Genomic DNA, 15,339 nt, shown 5'->3' with positions numbered 1-15,339 from the left:
AGCCAGAGTGGTTTACTTCCTATAGTCTTCTTGGAATGATGATTTTGTCCCCCAAAAATGAATTTATATTGGTGAAAATTATAGAAGCCAATGGATTGCTTGTCACCAGACATTCGACTTTTGACCTGTTTTCGTTTACACCAGTCTCTGATATTCTGACTTACAATATTATTGTTCAGCTGGAATTAAGAGTAGTTTATGTACTGAATCCTACTTCAGTTCGTTGGATCATAATAAAGGGAAAAATACTCACCTGCATTTAGAAATACAATATATAACTCTTCTGCTTATGTTCCAGTGAGGATGGTAAAGAACACTCAGGACTGAAAGGATCAAATAGGAGGCTACAAATCCCAAGAATTTACTAGATTTTTATTTATAAAATCTTACAAGCTAAGAAGGGATCCAAATGCTCCACTGACTTCCAGGGGCATGCACTAGTTGTTTAGCAGATATTCCATTCAGAGCACATTCTTGTGTAAAAAGGATTCTTTTGTTTGTGAAATTTTTCAGCTATTAGGTGAATCTTTATAATATGCCCTTCTCTAGTGCCTGAAACTGTTGTTGGAACTTGCATTCATTCTCATATTCAAAATGATGTAATGAGAAAACAGCTAACATGCTTAGTTTTTTAAGGAACTAACATGGAAAGTCTTGGAACTCAAATTTTGGTAATTAACATGTTTGCTGACAAAAGCTATTTGTGTGTTGATGGCAAGCTGCTTCTGTACCGTATTTTATGTGCAGATGAAACTGCATGTGGGTACCTTCAGACCTGAAACATGCCTGATGCTGAGCACATTTTCTGTCTTTTGGTAAAGTACCTGAAGGGCAGGATGGAAGAGAAATTGCTTGGGTATGGATACCGACCTTCAAGGGTAAATCTCAACTACAAGGATAATTTATACCCTCTTTTAGGAGCCTGTGTTGTGAGTCATTCTGTTGCAGGGTAATGTGATGGAGCACAATGCTGTGGCTGAAGCTGAGATGTCCCTTAGGTGTCTATTGAATCCATTAGGCTCTGAAAATTGTGGCTCACTAATTATTGACTTACTCTGCAACAGTTCAGTGTGTGTGTGGCGCTTTTGCTATCAAAAAGCTCTGGTGATTCCACATTATAAAGTAATTTTCCATATGGCTTACTGGGAATTTAGGCACATAAGCAGATACTCAGCAGTGATAACTAATGTAGTTTATTGAACGGGTTTCAGATTAGGGACATAATTTTCAGAGCTTTGTCAGTTTCTGTCTGAACATTGTGTTTATGTGCCTGGGAATTTGACTTTTCCTCTTGTATTTTATTTTCCTTTGTTCTCCATTTTGATGATAGTAGGTAAATGCAAAGGTAGGATTATGCTGATGCAGTGGAAACATACTTCATTGCAGTTTATAAACAGAACCTCTGCAAGAAATAATGTTTATGTGATCCTATCATCTTGCTGCAGATGTTTTAGATTAAGCTTCTTCCTACACAGTCTGCACAAAATACATGAGCAGATACTAGAAAATGTTGCATAGAAAATTGATGTGGAATAGAAGCTAATGTGAAATTACAATGAGCAATTGAAGTGCAGACGTGGTGATACCCAGTTGTTCACACTGAAATGTTTATGAGCAGAGGAGGAACTGGAGACAACAAGGACCTGCTCCATAACCAGGTCTGCTGGGTGTCCTAAGTGGATATAAATATAAATAGCAACATATGGGGTATGGATTCATTTGTACTCTAAACAGTTTTGCAACACCATTCTTTCGATAGAAGGAAAACAACCAAGCACAGCGAGCTTATGATACTGTGCAAATCTGTCACAGACGAGAAAACACGGCCCAAGCCTCACCTGTTCCGAGCCTCCTCCCAGAGGAGAGAGAGAGGGCCTGCTTGGGGACTGCAGCCGTGCACATCCTGTGCACATGCCAAGGGAAGCCCAGGCCGGTGCGGGATCAGCATCCCCAGGGAGCGCTGGGTCTGCGCTCCGCAGGCGCCGGAGCCGCCCAGCAGGACGGAGCCCCTCGGGGCGCTGAGCGCCTCCTGAGCTGGAACCGGAGCTGTGTCCCTGACGTGACCCCTGGGAACAGCCTGCACATCACAGCTCGGCCTGCTGTCCTCAATTTGGCCTTCACGAATGACTTGGGTTTGGAAACTCGTGGTTTTCCTTCCCTATTGGTTCCTCTCTCCTTTTCTCCCTTGCTTTTATTTAGTTTTGGTGTTGGTTTTCTTTTGTTTTTTATGCTTTTAGGTAAAATTTGGCACCTGAAGTTCATCTTTTTTAGTAATTGTGAATGTTTCTCTGGTTAATGAAGGTCATGGCTAAAGTTCCAGGATTAGGTATTGTTAAAAGCTGCTCTGCCAAGTTCCTCATAAATAATTCCCAGCAGATTTCTCTTCTAGTGTTTGTCATGCTAACATAATTTCAATTCAGAATGAAAGACAAGTGTTATTAGGACTGAATGAAGCAAATGCAGGAAAGGATCATTTAACATAACATTGACTAAACTGGCGGTAGATTACAGGAAATTTCTTGTCCGAGCTATGCAAATGTTGTAAGTTTCTGCATTTATGACATTTTCTTTTAAATCTGAAAGTTTGATGTGTTAATTTTATGGGTAGACAGATTTTTTTAACTTAGTGTAAGGTTCCTCAAAAGAGAAATGCTCTTTTATGTATAAATTTTGCATGATTATGAACTAACAGCCTTTTTATATATCATTCATAATAACAGAGAGAGAATTTTGAAGAGATTTGAACACTTAAGACATTATATACCACTGTAACTTCATACTGCTGTGGTAATTTGTAAAGCTTGTTGTGGGCTCAAGCTAATAATTGTGTCTTCACCTAAGATTCCTAATATAGGCAGAGAGTCTGGTTACACAGAATCTGCATTTCAGTGACTAATATCATCCAAACTCTTCAGTGACTAGTCTCATCCAAAAAAGGTCTGTTCTTTGAAGTCAGCAGATACTGGATCAGACTTTAAAGGGAATTCATACATAATTATATTATAAAAAGCTGAGGTTGCTTTTAATTTTTATATGAATACCTCAATGACCAATGTCATAGATTCCTTTTATTGTTTTTTTGGGGTGGGGTGAGGCAGGGGGAGGAATAAAAGATAAAAGTATAACTAGTGGGTGAAAAGGATTTTCATCGTATGAAACATTTCAAGGTTTCTACATTCCTCTTAGATATGAACCAATGTGAAAAAATTTGGATTTTCCGTATCTGAAATGCAATTCGTAAAATGCTCTCAAGCTTGAAATAGCTCATTTAAGAAACTTTAGTGTCTTTTTTTATTTTGACTCTGCTTTAATATGAAATATATTTCAACTTTTTATTTTACTCTATTAAATCCTAGGACTTGGTCTGTATCCAAAGAGATGTAAGCATACCTTTGAAGTAGTACTTTATAGTTTTTCTTATGACAGATCTGGCTTTCTCAGTAGCAGCTTGTGCTATCGCAGTCTAGTTCAGCTGACACAGAGAAACGTAAAGACACCTCTCATAAGAGCAAGAAGTTCTTCTGGTGCTCCTGAATTATCTCATCCTGGATACAATTTTTAGAGGAGCCGTACAACAACTGACACTACTCCTTCACCTCTTCAGACAGGATACCTCATCTCCTGTGAAGCAGCCTGTAAAAGCCTGTGGATATTATGGGCCAGGATGCAGATGCTGCTCTTTCATGGAAAGATTTATGCTGGCATAACTCACTTGGATACCTTTGAAGAAAAGCAGCTGGAAAAACAAGGCATCTAGGTGAATTCTTGAATTTCTCCAGAGACAAAGTGACCCAGACTGATAATCCGTACATTCCTACAGTGGCAGGAAAATGCTTACATATATCCCAGCAGTAATTCCCTCTCCCAGTTTTACGTATTTTTTCCTTCTATTCAGACTCATAGGTGATACTGTTAAACAGGCACAAGACTTTGATCTTTCCCAGAGTCTAAAGGAATCAAACTGTAAATCCTAAGAATGCTGCAAAAGTCATGAAATGTAATACTGAAGAGGTTCTGTGGATCAAAAGATTTTGAGGTTCTGCTTTTATGAATTCTCAGGCTGTTATCACTTGCACATAATCCTTTTTAATTGTCTTTCCAATTGCTTGTGAAAATTCAAATTCAGAACAGGTATTTTTGGCCTCACCCAGCTTTAACTGTTCCCGTAGTAATATCTATGCAAAGTATTAATTACTAAGTTGAACTTGCAAACATTTAAAAAATGTTTTCCTTCTCTCTTTGAAACTATTTCACTCACAGCACAATTTCATTCATCAAAAGTACTGAAGCATCTCAGGATACCTGCATATTTATTTTTTCCCTTGGCCCCCAGCTGGGACACTAAATCTTATACTTCGTTTTCAGACTTTTGCTGCTCCATGGAGCAGTCAGGTTGAGAATCCTCTGCAGTCCTCTGGGGTTAAGGAGGATGGTGAGAAAAAGAAGCCACAGAAGGAACATTTGTGCAACTAGCAGGAGGAAATATTGTTTTGGAAACAGAAGAATTAATTCCTGGATGTTGTGGCTGTGTGGAAAATTAGGTCACCCTAATTTTTCATACTATTTTAAGACCAGGTAACTAATCACAAGCCAGTAGTGTAATAAGGTCAGAGAGTTTTTATGGGGCTGTTAGACAAGTCATAAACACCTGTACAGATGGGAGAGATCCCAGGATGTGTGAGCCCAGCAAGTTTTTTGCTGGATATCCTAGCATATAAACATTTTGTGCATTTTCTGATTAATCATCAAATCTCATCCAGCTGACTTCCAAAGCTAACTGGATTAGGTAGTCCTCTGTTCCTTAGACACAGAGCTTCTCCCTGTCCCTCTCCAATGGAAATTCTCCAGTAAATGTCTGATGTAAATCATGCCAAGGTGCCAGCAGGCTGAAGTTCTTGCTAGAATTTTAGTATTTCTCTGGCTTTACTTATTCCTTATAATGACAATTTGATTATGCAAAACCTTGGCCCTACCTTTTCTCCTTGCCCTGTAGAAGTTTGAACACTGCTGTATCTTACTGGATTATTTTCTCCTTTTTTTTTCTTTCTCTTTTCTTCCTTTTTAATGCTGTTTTCATAGCCAGTCAATTTTTTTACCTCCCTTTGAAGAAGCTACTCAAAAGGGTAGGAGCACATGAGCTAACTTCAGGGATGGTAAAGGAGAGGCATTTTTAGTGTAAGAGGAACACAGAAAAGAACTGGTTTCTTTACTGTAAAACCTGTGGAGGTTGTTAGCTTTGAGGCAGGCTGATGGCATGTCTGCCACACTCACGACAGACACTTCAAAGTGCAGAGACATCTACAGCACTTCAAGGAATTTCCTGCTCTGCAAATAATGCTGCAGAAGAAACACTCAAGTACAAGCAAGACAGCACTGCAGAAAATCCAGGTGGGATGTTTAACAAACCTTCCAGTTTTATGAAGTAGGGGAATTCCATTAGGAGTGTGGCCTATTTGCTTTAACACAATCATTCATTGGGATAAGAGACGTAGAACTTGCTCTGTAGGTTTGTAATTGCTGAAATTAATAAGTGTGGCTCATCACTCTCTGCAGTACTATACCAATTTACCATGCACTTTTATCTCAATTACTTCTTCTGTGTGTCTTATATTTCTCTATTAAACTTCAGTAACTGTAACACTGTGGTAATAACATTGACATACTGAGTATTATATGATGGGCTATTTTACATTATTCTGACTGCCTTATTTACATTATAATTATTAGTGTCTATATAAATGTGAGTCATTGAACTAATAAAGTTTTCAGACAACTGCCATAGCTCATTGATATTTTTTTCTGTGCAGAAACTTACCTTGCACTCTTAGGTGGATTTTCCCTTCACTTTCAAGGCTGGCATTTGGCCAATAAAGACCTTCCACTTTAGCCCCACAGAAACTATACTTAATACCTCATTTTATCTTGATTTCATTAGGCTGACAAAGCAAAAGGGAAGTACCAAAGTCGTATTTTCTCAACTGATCTGTTCTTTTGTTCAGAAGTACTGCCAAAAGCACTTTTCTCACTCATCCTGCAGAACTGATGACCAAGTCATAATTTTTTGAGGTTAAGCTGTTGGCACTCTGAAATCTTAGTGTGGTTCATTAGCCATGCAGTTGTCCCCTGATAGGAATTTGGGCAATGCCTTTTGAATGGCACAGTTGCTTCAGCCTTCCTCTGTCTGCAGAGCTGAACGAGTTCATGCCTCATGTGCTGTGTGCCCTGCGTGTCCTGCAGGGACCAAGTCTGCTACCACAATTTAAAGTCAGTTAAAAATGCGGTAAATGAAGATAAAATGAAATCCAGAAAAAAGCACTACTGATTATAACCTCATGCTGTTCGGGTCTTCTTCATCTACTGGGGTTTTAACAAACCCTTCAAACTCCATCTGGCACACCACCAGCTTATAACTTTTCAAACCTCACTTAGTGGATTTAGTGACAATAAGAAGATTGAGATAAATAACAATTATCAAAGAAATAGGTAAATAAGGACTGTAAAAAGTTTAATCTATTTATGGTTCTCCTCCTGTGCCCTGTCTAAGACAACTTAGTTGTCAGCCATTTCACTGGAGATCGAGATTTCTCCCTGGTGGAATGCAGTTTTTTCCAGTTGCTTTTCTTTCCAAACAACTGTGATAAGAGGGATTTCCCTCCATCACTCTTGCTTCCCTGAGCATTTGTTGGCAGTAAGCTGTGTACAGCACCGTGGGTTGGGATAATAGCATGTTATATTGTGTGTTGGCCCTTTGTTCTTGGCATAATTGATTTGCTTTTTCCTGAGGTGACCTTCATATTCCAGCTGTGTTGAACACGAAGGGTTTTTATTTCAGACTCCTTCCTTGCGTGCTTAGCTAAGTCCTGCTGATGCTACCAGAAACTACAGAAGAACCACTGTGTCAGGAGATCTCAAATTGCAATGTCCATGGATCAGAGATGCCAGTGCTGCGATTCCAAGTGGTGTTAGAACCCACTTTTGAAGCTTTTAGTTTTCCAGTGTCTGACTTGCATTTCAGATATTTATTCCAGCTGCTGGAAACACTCATAGCCTGTGACACCACCTGCTGGGTAACACCTCTGTGAAATGTTTATCTCACTGTAATCACAAGTGTTTATAAGGGATAAAGGACAACGTAATCTAAATGAGGAATAGAATTTAGAACCATCGAAGGTCTGTGTTAAGTTTTTGCTCTTTTGGGGGTTTGATACTTTGTCATTAGTGGCACATATTCCCTGCTCCGTTTATTGGTGCAATACACATGCAATTACACTCCCTGTGGCTTCTTCTAACTAACCACAGGGGTCAAATCTGCAAAAAAGATCTTGGCACAGACAGTGACTGCTAAACTTTACTGTAGCAGAGATTATGCCCTGCTATAGTAATATCAAGATGCAAAGCCTTGTTATTAATGCAGACAGTTCTGAATGTAGGAGCAAACAGTAAGAAAAACGGCTTTCAAGGCAATTATTTTGCAGACCAGGGAATATCTGTGGTATACGAAGCTGATTTATCTCTGTTCCTTTTCTGTCCACAGCACATTAATGCAGTACTTTTAGTATCTTCTCAGTGGAAAGAAAAATGGGTGAAATAAGAAATTAGTCAAACAGCAGCCATAGGAAACTGGTATCTAGGTCTGGAACTCTAATTGTACTCTAGGCTTAAATGATTTGCATTTTTACTGCAAATTAGGTTGTGTAGGTTGTGGATAAAAGGTTAAAGTCTAGACTAAATCTAAAGTAATAGTGACCCTCTTTTTCAAGCTTTGATTCAATAATCTGTGGCTGTGTAAGGACTGCATGGTCATTCCCAGACTACATTAGAAAGGAATGGGGAACAATATAGCTCCTGAAAAGTTCGCTTCTAGATAGGAAAGTGCCACAGATTTACAGTTAAATCAAAGAGGAGAACCATGATTTTACCCCTTTTTGCAGTGGCTCAAAGGGCTATGAGGTACAACTGTATTAATATTATGAACAGGAGACTCTCTAAAGGTCTGGAGTGTTTGACAGGCCAGTGACCAGGGAGCTGGTAAAAACAACCCCACAATATTAATCAGATTTCCAATGCTCCTTGCCACCATCTGGCCAGAAAATAGGTACGATTCTGATGGAAATGCTGTCTATTCCTGGGTCTGCTGCTCCTTGAAAATGAAGCTGTAGATTACTCAGTAATTCAACTCAAATTTGCTTCTGTTTCTCCCAGGTGATTCAAACATGGTGGAATCAATCCACCCCTCTTGCAACCGAAGAGATTTGTTGTGCGCTATAAATTGTCGTGAAGCTCTCCAGAGGACAATGAATTAAGCAAATCTGGAGAAAAGCTAGTGCTCCTCAAGGATTTATTCTCTCCAAATTTAAACATCCTCTTTTCATAGTGCTATCTAATGCAATATGCAGCCCACCCATGAGCAAATATCAGGCTGTTGCACCAAGACCCATCATTTCTGGAGCCCCAAAAGCTGCTGCTTTCAAGGCTTCTCCATTGCTGTCCACCCTGAGCTATAAATCAAGAAAGGTGCTCATCCCACTTCTTCACAAGCTCAGATAAGGAAATCAATTTTACTTAATGAAAGACAAAACTACTGTTCTGGAAGATTAATGAATAATTCCAATCACTCTATAGCAAAAGAGTCTCAGTGATTGATCCCAAAGCAGACAAAAACCTCGTCCTGCATCACAAAGCTGGGATTCTGTACAAAGGGAAAGGGAGAAGGATACGTAATTTGAGCATGTCATAAAAGTGCTACACATCCAATGTAAGTAGCAGTTTATGCAGGAAAGTCCCAGAAATAGAAACAACCAGTCTCTGATGGAGTGGAGGATAAAAGCTGGAATGCTTATCCAGTGCAAGGATCTTACTTGCTTCACTTCCTTAGTCTTTCACAAGCATTAAACCAAGCCCTAAACAAACATTTACCACATTTGAGCAAGATACTTAAGTAGATTCTTTGATTATATCTGACAATTATTTTTATCTAGACTATTTTTCTTTGAAGATAAACTGCAATTACTTGCAAAATTTAAAATACATTGACAATGTAATTCTATTGCAGATATTTTTGCAGTGTTAATGTTGTCCTTCTGAACAAAGTGATCTTTCACGACTGTTCATTTGAATGTCTATTTTAAATAAAATAATTAAAGAAATGGATGCAAAACAATAATTTAAATAAATATTTTACAGGAATGCCTTGTGTTGTCAGCTCCATGTTTAAAAATATGCATTAAAGCCAGATCACCAGAGTAATATAACTAAGATAGGGCTAGCAAATGGAGCATCTATAAGTCATATTTCAGAAAAAAATCCCTGAAGATGAGCCTTTAATTTGCACTAGAAGCAAGCCTTAGCTGTTGTTTACCTGTGCTAATTTTGTTTGTTGGTGTTTACTTAAGTCTGAAGTGTTCAGATCCAGATCCTAACTTCTCCACAACTGAGAGTATTGCTTTGTTCTTGTGCTTTTCATGTACTTGCCGCATGAGTCAGCTTTTCTTTGAAGTTTCCTCCTGCTAAACTCATCCTGTGAAGACAGTTTCACCCTCTATCACCCCGTGAATCTCACAGGTGAAATTTTTGGCATCATCTTGAAATGCCAGTAAATATTTAAGGCATGGAAGAAAGTCTTTGGGTAAGAGAATGTGCTGGAGAATGGTTTATTATGAACGTACCATACCTGTAAGTCATAACTAGTAATAAACTTTTGGTTTTGTTCCTGTGAAAATTAGGTTGATTCTGTTAATTCTGTGTATTACTGTATCATGGGTCAGTTGTCTTGTAAGTGCTGAAAAGCCTGTGTAGAGGATTCCATGCAACCACATTGGTGCTATGATATTTCCTCACTTTCCCCGTTCTTCCTTTTAGAGGGGAAGGGCATTGTGTGAATTATGGGACAGGTGCAAGAGAGAATGTGTCAAAATGCTTTGGCTTAGAGCACAACTGACCACACAGACCTGATCAGATTTAGGGGGTTTAAAGACCATTCATCACTTAGAGCCCTTGCTCTGATGCTGCTGCAGCTCCAGTAAGTGGGAGGAAGGCCAGGGAAGAGAGGGAAATAAAGGCACTGTGGTTGATGTGACTCAAGTACACCCAAGGGTAAACCAAAGTCTGGTACCTGGGAGGACACCTCAGGCCCCGTTTTGCTTGGAGCATGCCAGGCAGCTGAGGAACCAGATACAATCTAAAAAGCCACACCAGGCTTCCTGCAGGTGTCCAGCGTGCTTGGGGTTCCATTTACCACAAACTGTTTTTAGCTTTAATGGCTTTAAATAACAACGTGTTTGAAATCTCAGTGGGCTGTAGAGTTTGAAAACCAAGATGCCAGAGGAAAGAGAGAAACTGGGAGGGTTCTCCTTCTACTCCTGTGCTTGTTGCTGTGTCTGAGCAATTTTAGGTCTCAGCTCTAAAACCTCTCCGATGCTTTGCTGAAGGATTGTTTACTTGTTGAAGGATTGCTTGTTAAATATAATCACTGATACATATCAAGAAACATTTTCATTAATTGCATGAGAAAACAGCATCACATATTTCAACACTTTAGAAACTGGGCTTTCCACATGGAATGTCTAGCTATGTATGAAAAATGACAAGAATAAGAATTGATTTGGAAGCTGAACCAGTGTGTGTGAGCAGTGAATGAATGATGGGCCTCTCATGTGTGAAACATCTGGGGTTCGCAGTCCTCCTGTTGGCACAGTTATTACCCCTAGCAGCTCTTTCTGTCAGGATATCATGGTAATGCATGCTGAGAAAGCTGACTGAGCAGTTATATCATGTATTCTATATAGAGCTGTGAGATATAATAGCATCAGAGACTCTAGATTGAAGAAACTAAAAACAACAAAAACAAAAAAAAAATTATTTTTAAATGGCTTACAAATATCAATTACATACATGTTCTGATAACTTTGCCTTTGCTAAGGAATTTGGATTTTACAGGCAGTATGACTTCACCTCATTTTAGAACAAAGAGCATTTTAGAACACATTTTAGCAGATGTTAAGTTAACTTGATTGTCAGCTAATAACATGGAAGGTATTGTAATCCTAGGTATATACAGCATATCATGTTGAATGTAAAGTACCTAAGCATTTTTCAGTATTGATTTCAATAACATGGTAATTAAGAACAGGTGCATATAAATTAGAAGTGAGGCATTCTAATTGTTACTAATGAAATCCTCTACAATAATAACTTTACATAATGAAATGCATAATTAAACATTAATGACCAAGATCATTAGTGGCAATTTTATTCCACTTACACATGATTTTGGCCTTAGGTCAAGCCTAATGTTTTAGTAAAGCTGTCATTCATGCTGTTGCTCCTCTGTTTGCTTTACAACTACATCATATTCTAGCCTGAAAACCTTCTGGATACTGATTTCTTTTATGGATTTAAAGGAACACTGCTTTCAGATTAACAACACAGTTGTCAAACCTAACAAATTACCCCAGGTATTATGATGAACCAGGAAATTTTTTGGCCAAGCGTCTCTGGAGAGCATTCAGCAGGAAATGCAGCCAACCAGGTAAGTCTGCATGTTTTAAAAGACACTTTGATTTTCTCTGGTGGCTTGAAGTAACACTTGATGCTTCTCAGCTTCCTTTTCAAGTGACTGTTGTCACTGCGTTCAGCATCTCACACCCCTTTCCCTTCGGTGTCAGCCACTGAGGAAGACATCGATGAAGCAGCTGTTTCTCCACAGCTGCAGCCTTCTCCTTCAAGCTGAAGCCTAGCCCAGCCCTGTGTTATTATTGCCTCAATACAGGGTGGTTTAGGAATAAACTGCACAAGACTTTGCCAGGATCCTGCACTAGATCTGGCCCAGCTATTCCTAGAATTGGGCCAAACAGCAGAAGGGGCTTTTAACCTACTTGTGTGTGATAATTCCTGTCCAGCTGAAGAAGAGAGATAGTTCATATTTCACTTGAGCATCTGTACTTACAGTTAAGTAGCTGAGGAAGTTGGGGTCACAGTAACATTTCTACTTGATTACTGATTCAAAATCTTTGCTCCAAGAAATGCCAATTGCACAGTGAAAAGCAGGAAATATTCCTAGAACTGTGTTTGTCCGAGCTTTGTGACAGGGAGCCTTTAATGGCTGCAGTTCCAAGGAGTTATTTACAGTCTGCTTACTACCAGTAAAAATTCAGTAATATCTTTAAAAAAGATCCCATTTTATACCCTTTGCTTGTTTTCTACAATTGTTTACAATATTAAAAGGTTGAGTTTAAAATATTACAGCTTACTTCTTCCACAACCATATAACAATTAGAAGAATTTTCAAAGGCTTGGAGATAACAATCTAAAGCTCAGTAGCTGTGGAGTGGGTAAAATAGGACAGGGCATTCAGCAAATTCCCAGTGTTTCTTCCTATAATGTGATCAGAATATTTTTTTTCTTACCAGATTCTTGGTAAGAAGAATTTGTGCTAATGCTTAAAAAAGAAGTTGAACCAAACAGTGATTTACACCTACTCCTCTTGCAATGCTACATAAACGCTCTTCTCTGTTTATCAATAAATCAGCCAGAATCTGTTGATTTTTTTTTTTGGTGCTCCTGCATGATCTCCATTTATTTCATGAAATGGAACACACTGTTTTCATTGCATTGCATTTCTACTATGGCTTTCCCCCCACCCATTTTCTCTTTCCATACAATACTTTCTATCTGTCCTGAGATGCATAATTTGCAAAACCACAGCCAGAATGGCAAAAAAACTTACATGATGGAGTGACTGGGAAAATAAAATGCCAGGTGAAATTGAGTAGAAAATAATTAAATAAACAATGCACAGATATCCTGCATGGGATGATGAGTTCCAGGCTGAACATGACTCTGAAATCTTGGTGTTGTGACAGTTGTGTGAAAAAGACAACTTGGTTCTCAGTGACAGTCAGAAAGGCAGATGGAATGAAGCACGCTACTAGTGCCTGCATCTCAGAATAGAGAACCCTAAAAGTGGGAAATATTTGCCAAAACAATGCTAATCTCAAAATGTCCCAGGAATGCAGATGACTACAGGCTGGGAAATAGTAGTTGCACATAGACATGAACTCTGCCTGTTCCTGCATTCTTCTCTTGGCATCACAGATGGAAGAGATCCAGCAGAGCTGTGCTGCATTCCTGCTTTAAGCAATACATTGAGAGATGATATTTGTGTATGGGTAATATAAAGAGCAGTAATAGAACTGTGATGGAAATTCTTGCTTAGTTACTAACAAATTGGGGTTTGGAGTGTCTGGACCCAATGCTTACCTGACTCTTGCTCTGGCATCAGCCTGGCTGAGCTGTGTTTGTAACCAGGATCAGTATATTCACTGCTGTCCCTTCCTAGGAAAGAATTTGAGAATTGTGAGAGAGCTTCCACTCCCTAAGAAAGCTAGCCTCTATTAGACTACAGCATGAAGAAAACAAATTGCAGTTTGGTCTCTGTTTGGCTTGCTGCAGACCAGGCAACCCTCCAGTGTTATTTTACAATACCTAATGTAGTCCCATGCTTACACCTGTTCTCCTCCTGTGTTTGTTTGGCAAGAAGGATGGCTACTTCTTCATAACCATTTACTAAAACCATTATATATAAGAAAAGCCTTCCAAGTGCAAAAGTAGGGGCAATCCCTTCAGGAAGTTCCCAAGGAAAAGACTATAGCAAATTGGAAAAAGATATCACAGAAATTGTCCCTGTATTCCTACCTGGTTTCAATGTTCTTGCCTGGACATCTGCCTTTAGCTCTTATCAGAGACTCTTGATCCATTGTCAGCAAGCTCAGTCTCATGAGTCTCTGATCACAGCATCTGTGTTTATATAAAACAGTGGCAGGCTACACTTTCACAGTCTTTTAAGAACCCAAATATCATAAGACACTCTTTTCAGATAAAAGTATTGACATATAATAATAATTTAGATAATAACTGTAAAGGCCTCCATTCTATTTCAGCATCTAAATTAACTAAACATTATTCTCCAGAAGAAAGAGATCGGGAACCTGATCATCCTGAGTGCAGGCAAATCATTTCAGTGGGCGATTTGAGTAGACAAAGAATCCAGGAGCTGGCTTGGAAAACTGCTGGAGAGAGCCCATCTGTGAGGGAGTGGTCAGCTCCTTCTCCAGGAGAGAATCCTCACCCAGTGCCCAGCAGCTGGTGCCAGCACAGGCTCCAGTCAGTGCCAGCCTCAGGGATGGCTCTGATCAGGCAGCCACTCCCACGGGGAAGATGAGAGCCTGGATTGTGGATTCTGCAGGGATCCGAGGCAGGGAATGGGGGCAAAGTTGATGGCAGGGAATGGCAGCTCTGGCTGCTGAGCCAAGGGTGGATACAACTGGAGCTGTCTCAAGGCAAGTGGCTTCATTCCTCACTCAAATGGGTTGCAATGATCAAGCCTAGAAGTTGTGTGTGTGCATTGCTGTTGCCAAATCAGAGTCTGATAAGAAAGGACAGTTTTCTGGTGCTGCAGGGAGAAGGTGACGTTTCAGCAGCCACTACTAATGATATTAAGATGTAGCAAAAACCTCCAGAGAGCATATTTCTTATGAGAACAGATGCCACTGCCTCTGGTACAGTGACTTAACTGTGTTTATGTTAATCTTCTACCAGCAGCTTGCTTTATCTTTTCACATTCAGTCATATTCTTCAATGGGGATCTAATACATTTCAATTTGCCAGTAGCATTTTAAAATAATACTCTTGCCTTGTGCTTTGTTGTCCCTGCACTGCTGCCATTTACAGAGTGTCATTTCCAACAACAGCTTCATGCAGGTGAATTAGGGAAAGGATAAGAACTGAGCCTTTCTGGACCTCCTTTGTGAAGGGTCGGGGGGAACAGCTGGATTTCCCAGTGATTTCTGCTCAAAGATGAAAGATTTGAGCTATTTATTTTTCCCTCTGGCTTACAAAAGTCTGTGTTTCATTTGCTGGTGTATAGTGTTGGATACAAGACATATCAAAATAAAAATGATGCAGTATTTGTTCTCACTGAAAAACTGAGCTTAAAAATTGTTGACTTTTTGCATGTCTTGAAAGTCTATATACATAGAAAACAAATTTAAAGGAATATTACTTTGATATGTTTATGTAAAGCAGCAAGAGGAAGCTATGCTGCAGCAGGGTGCCTCCTCTCATATAAAATCCTCAAACTTTAATTTTATTCTGAAAAGAGGGTCATTCCAGAAGAATTTTCACCAGTAATCCCACTTCAGAGCTTCCTGTGCCTCTAGCAGCTATAGATTAAAGTTTTATCCAAAAGGAAATTAAAATAAAAAGCCCAGCAGTTTTACCCCTGAGAAGAAAAGCAGTGACATGCTTTAAATAAAAATATATATACCACAGGCAATTTACTGG

At 39.3% G+C, this 15,339-nt stretch overlaps 1 protein-coding gene across 2 annotated transcripts in view; it reads right to left on the bottom strand.

Annotated features, from left to right (window-relative positions):
* SLC39A10 (solute carrier family 39 member 10) overlaps positions 1-15,339 on the bottom strand; it is a 110,807-nt gene that overhangs the window by 81,408 nt on the left and 14,060 nt on the right. For both annotated transcript variants that reach the window (XM_063400197.1, XM_063400198.1), the window contains exons 7-8: positions 13,693-13,794; positions 13,258-13,332 (exon numbers count right to left, since the gene is read on the bottom strand). The gene's annotated coding sequence lies outside the window, so the exon portion shown is untranslated. The remainder of the gene's footprint in view (positions 1-13,257; positions 13,333-13,692; positions 13,795-15,339) is intronic.

Source organism: Prinia subflava, chromosome 6, assembly GCF_021018805.1.
Source record: "Prinia subflava isolate CZ2003 ecotype Zambia chromosome 6, Cam_Psub_1.2, whole genome shotgun sequence".
NCBI classification, from domain to species: domain Eukaryota; kingdom Metazoa; phylum Chordata; class Aves; order Passeriformes; family Cisticolidae; genus Prinia; species Prinia subflava.
The sequence above is the reverse complement of the archived record's forward strand: the minus strand, read 5'-3'. Positions and strand labels throughout refer to the sequence as shown.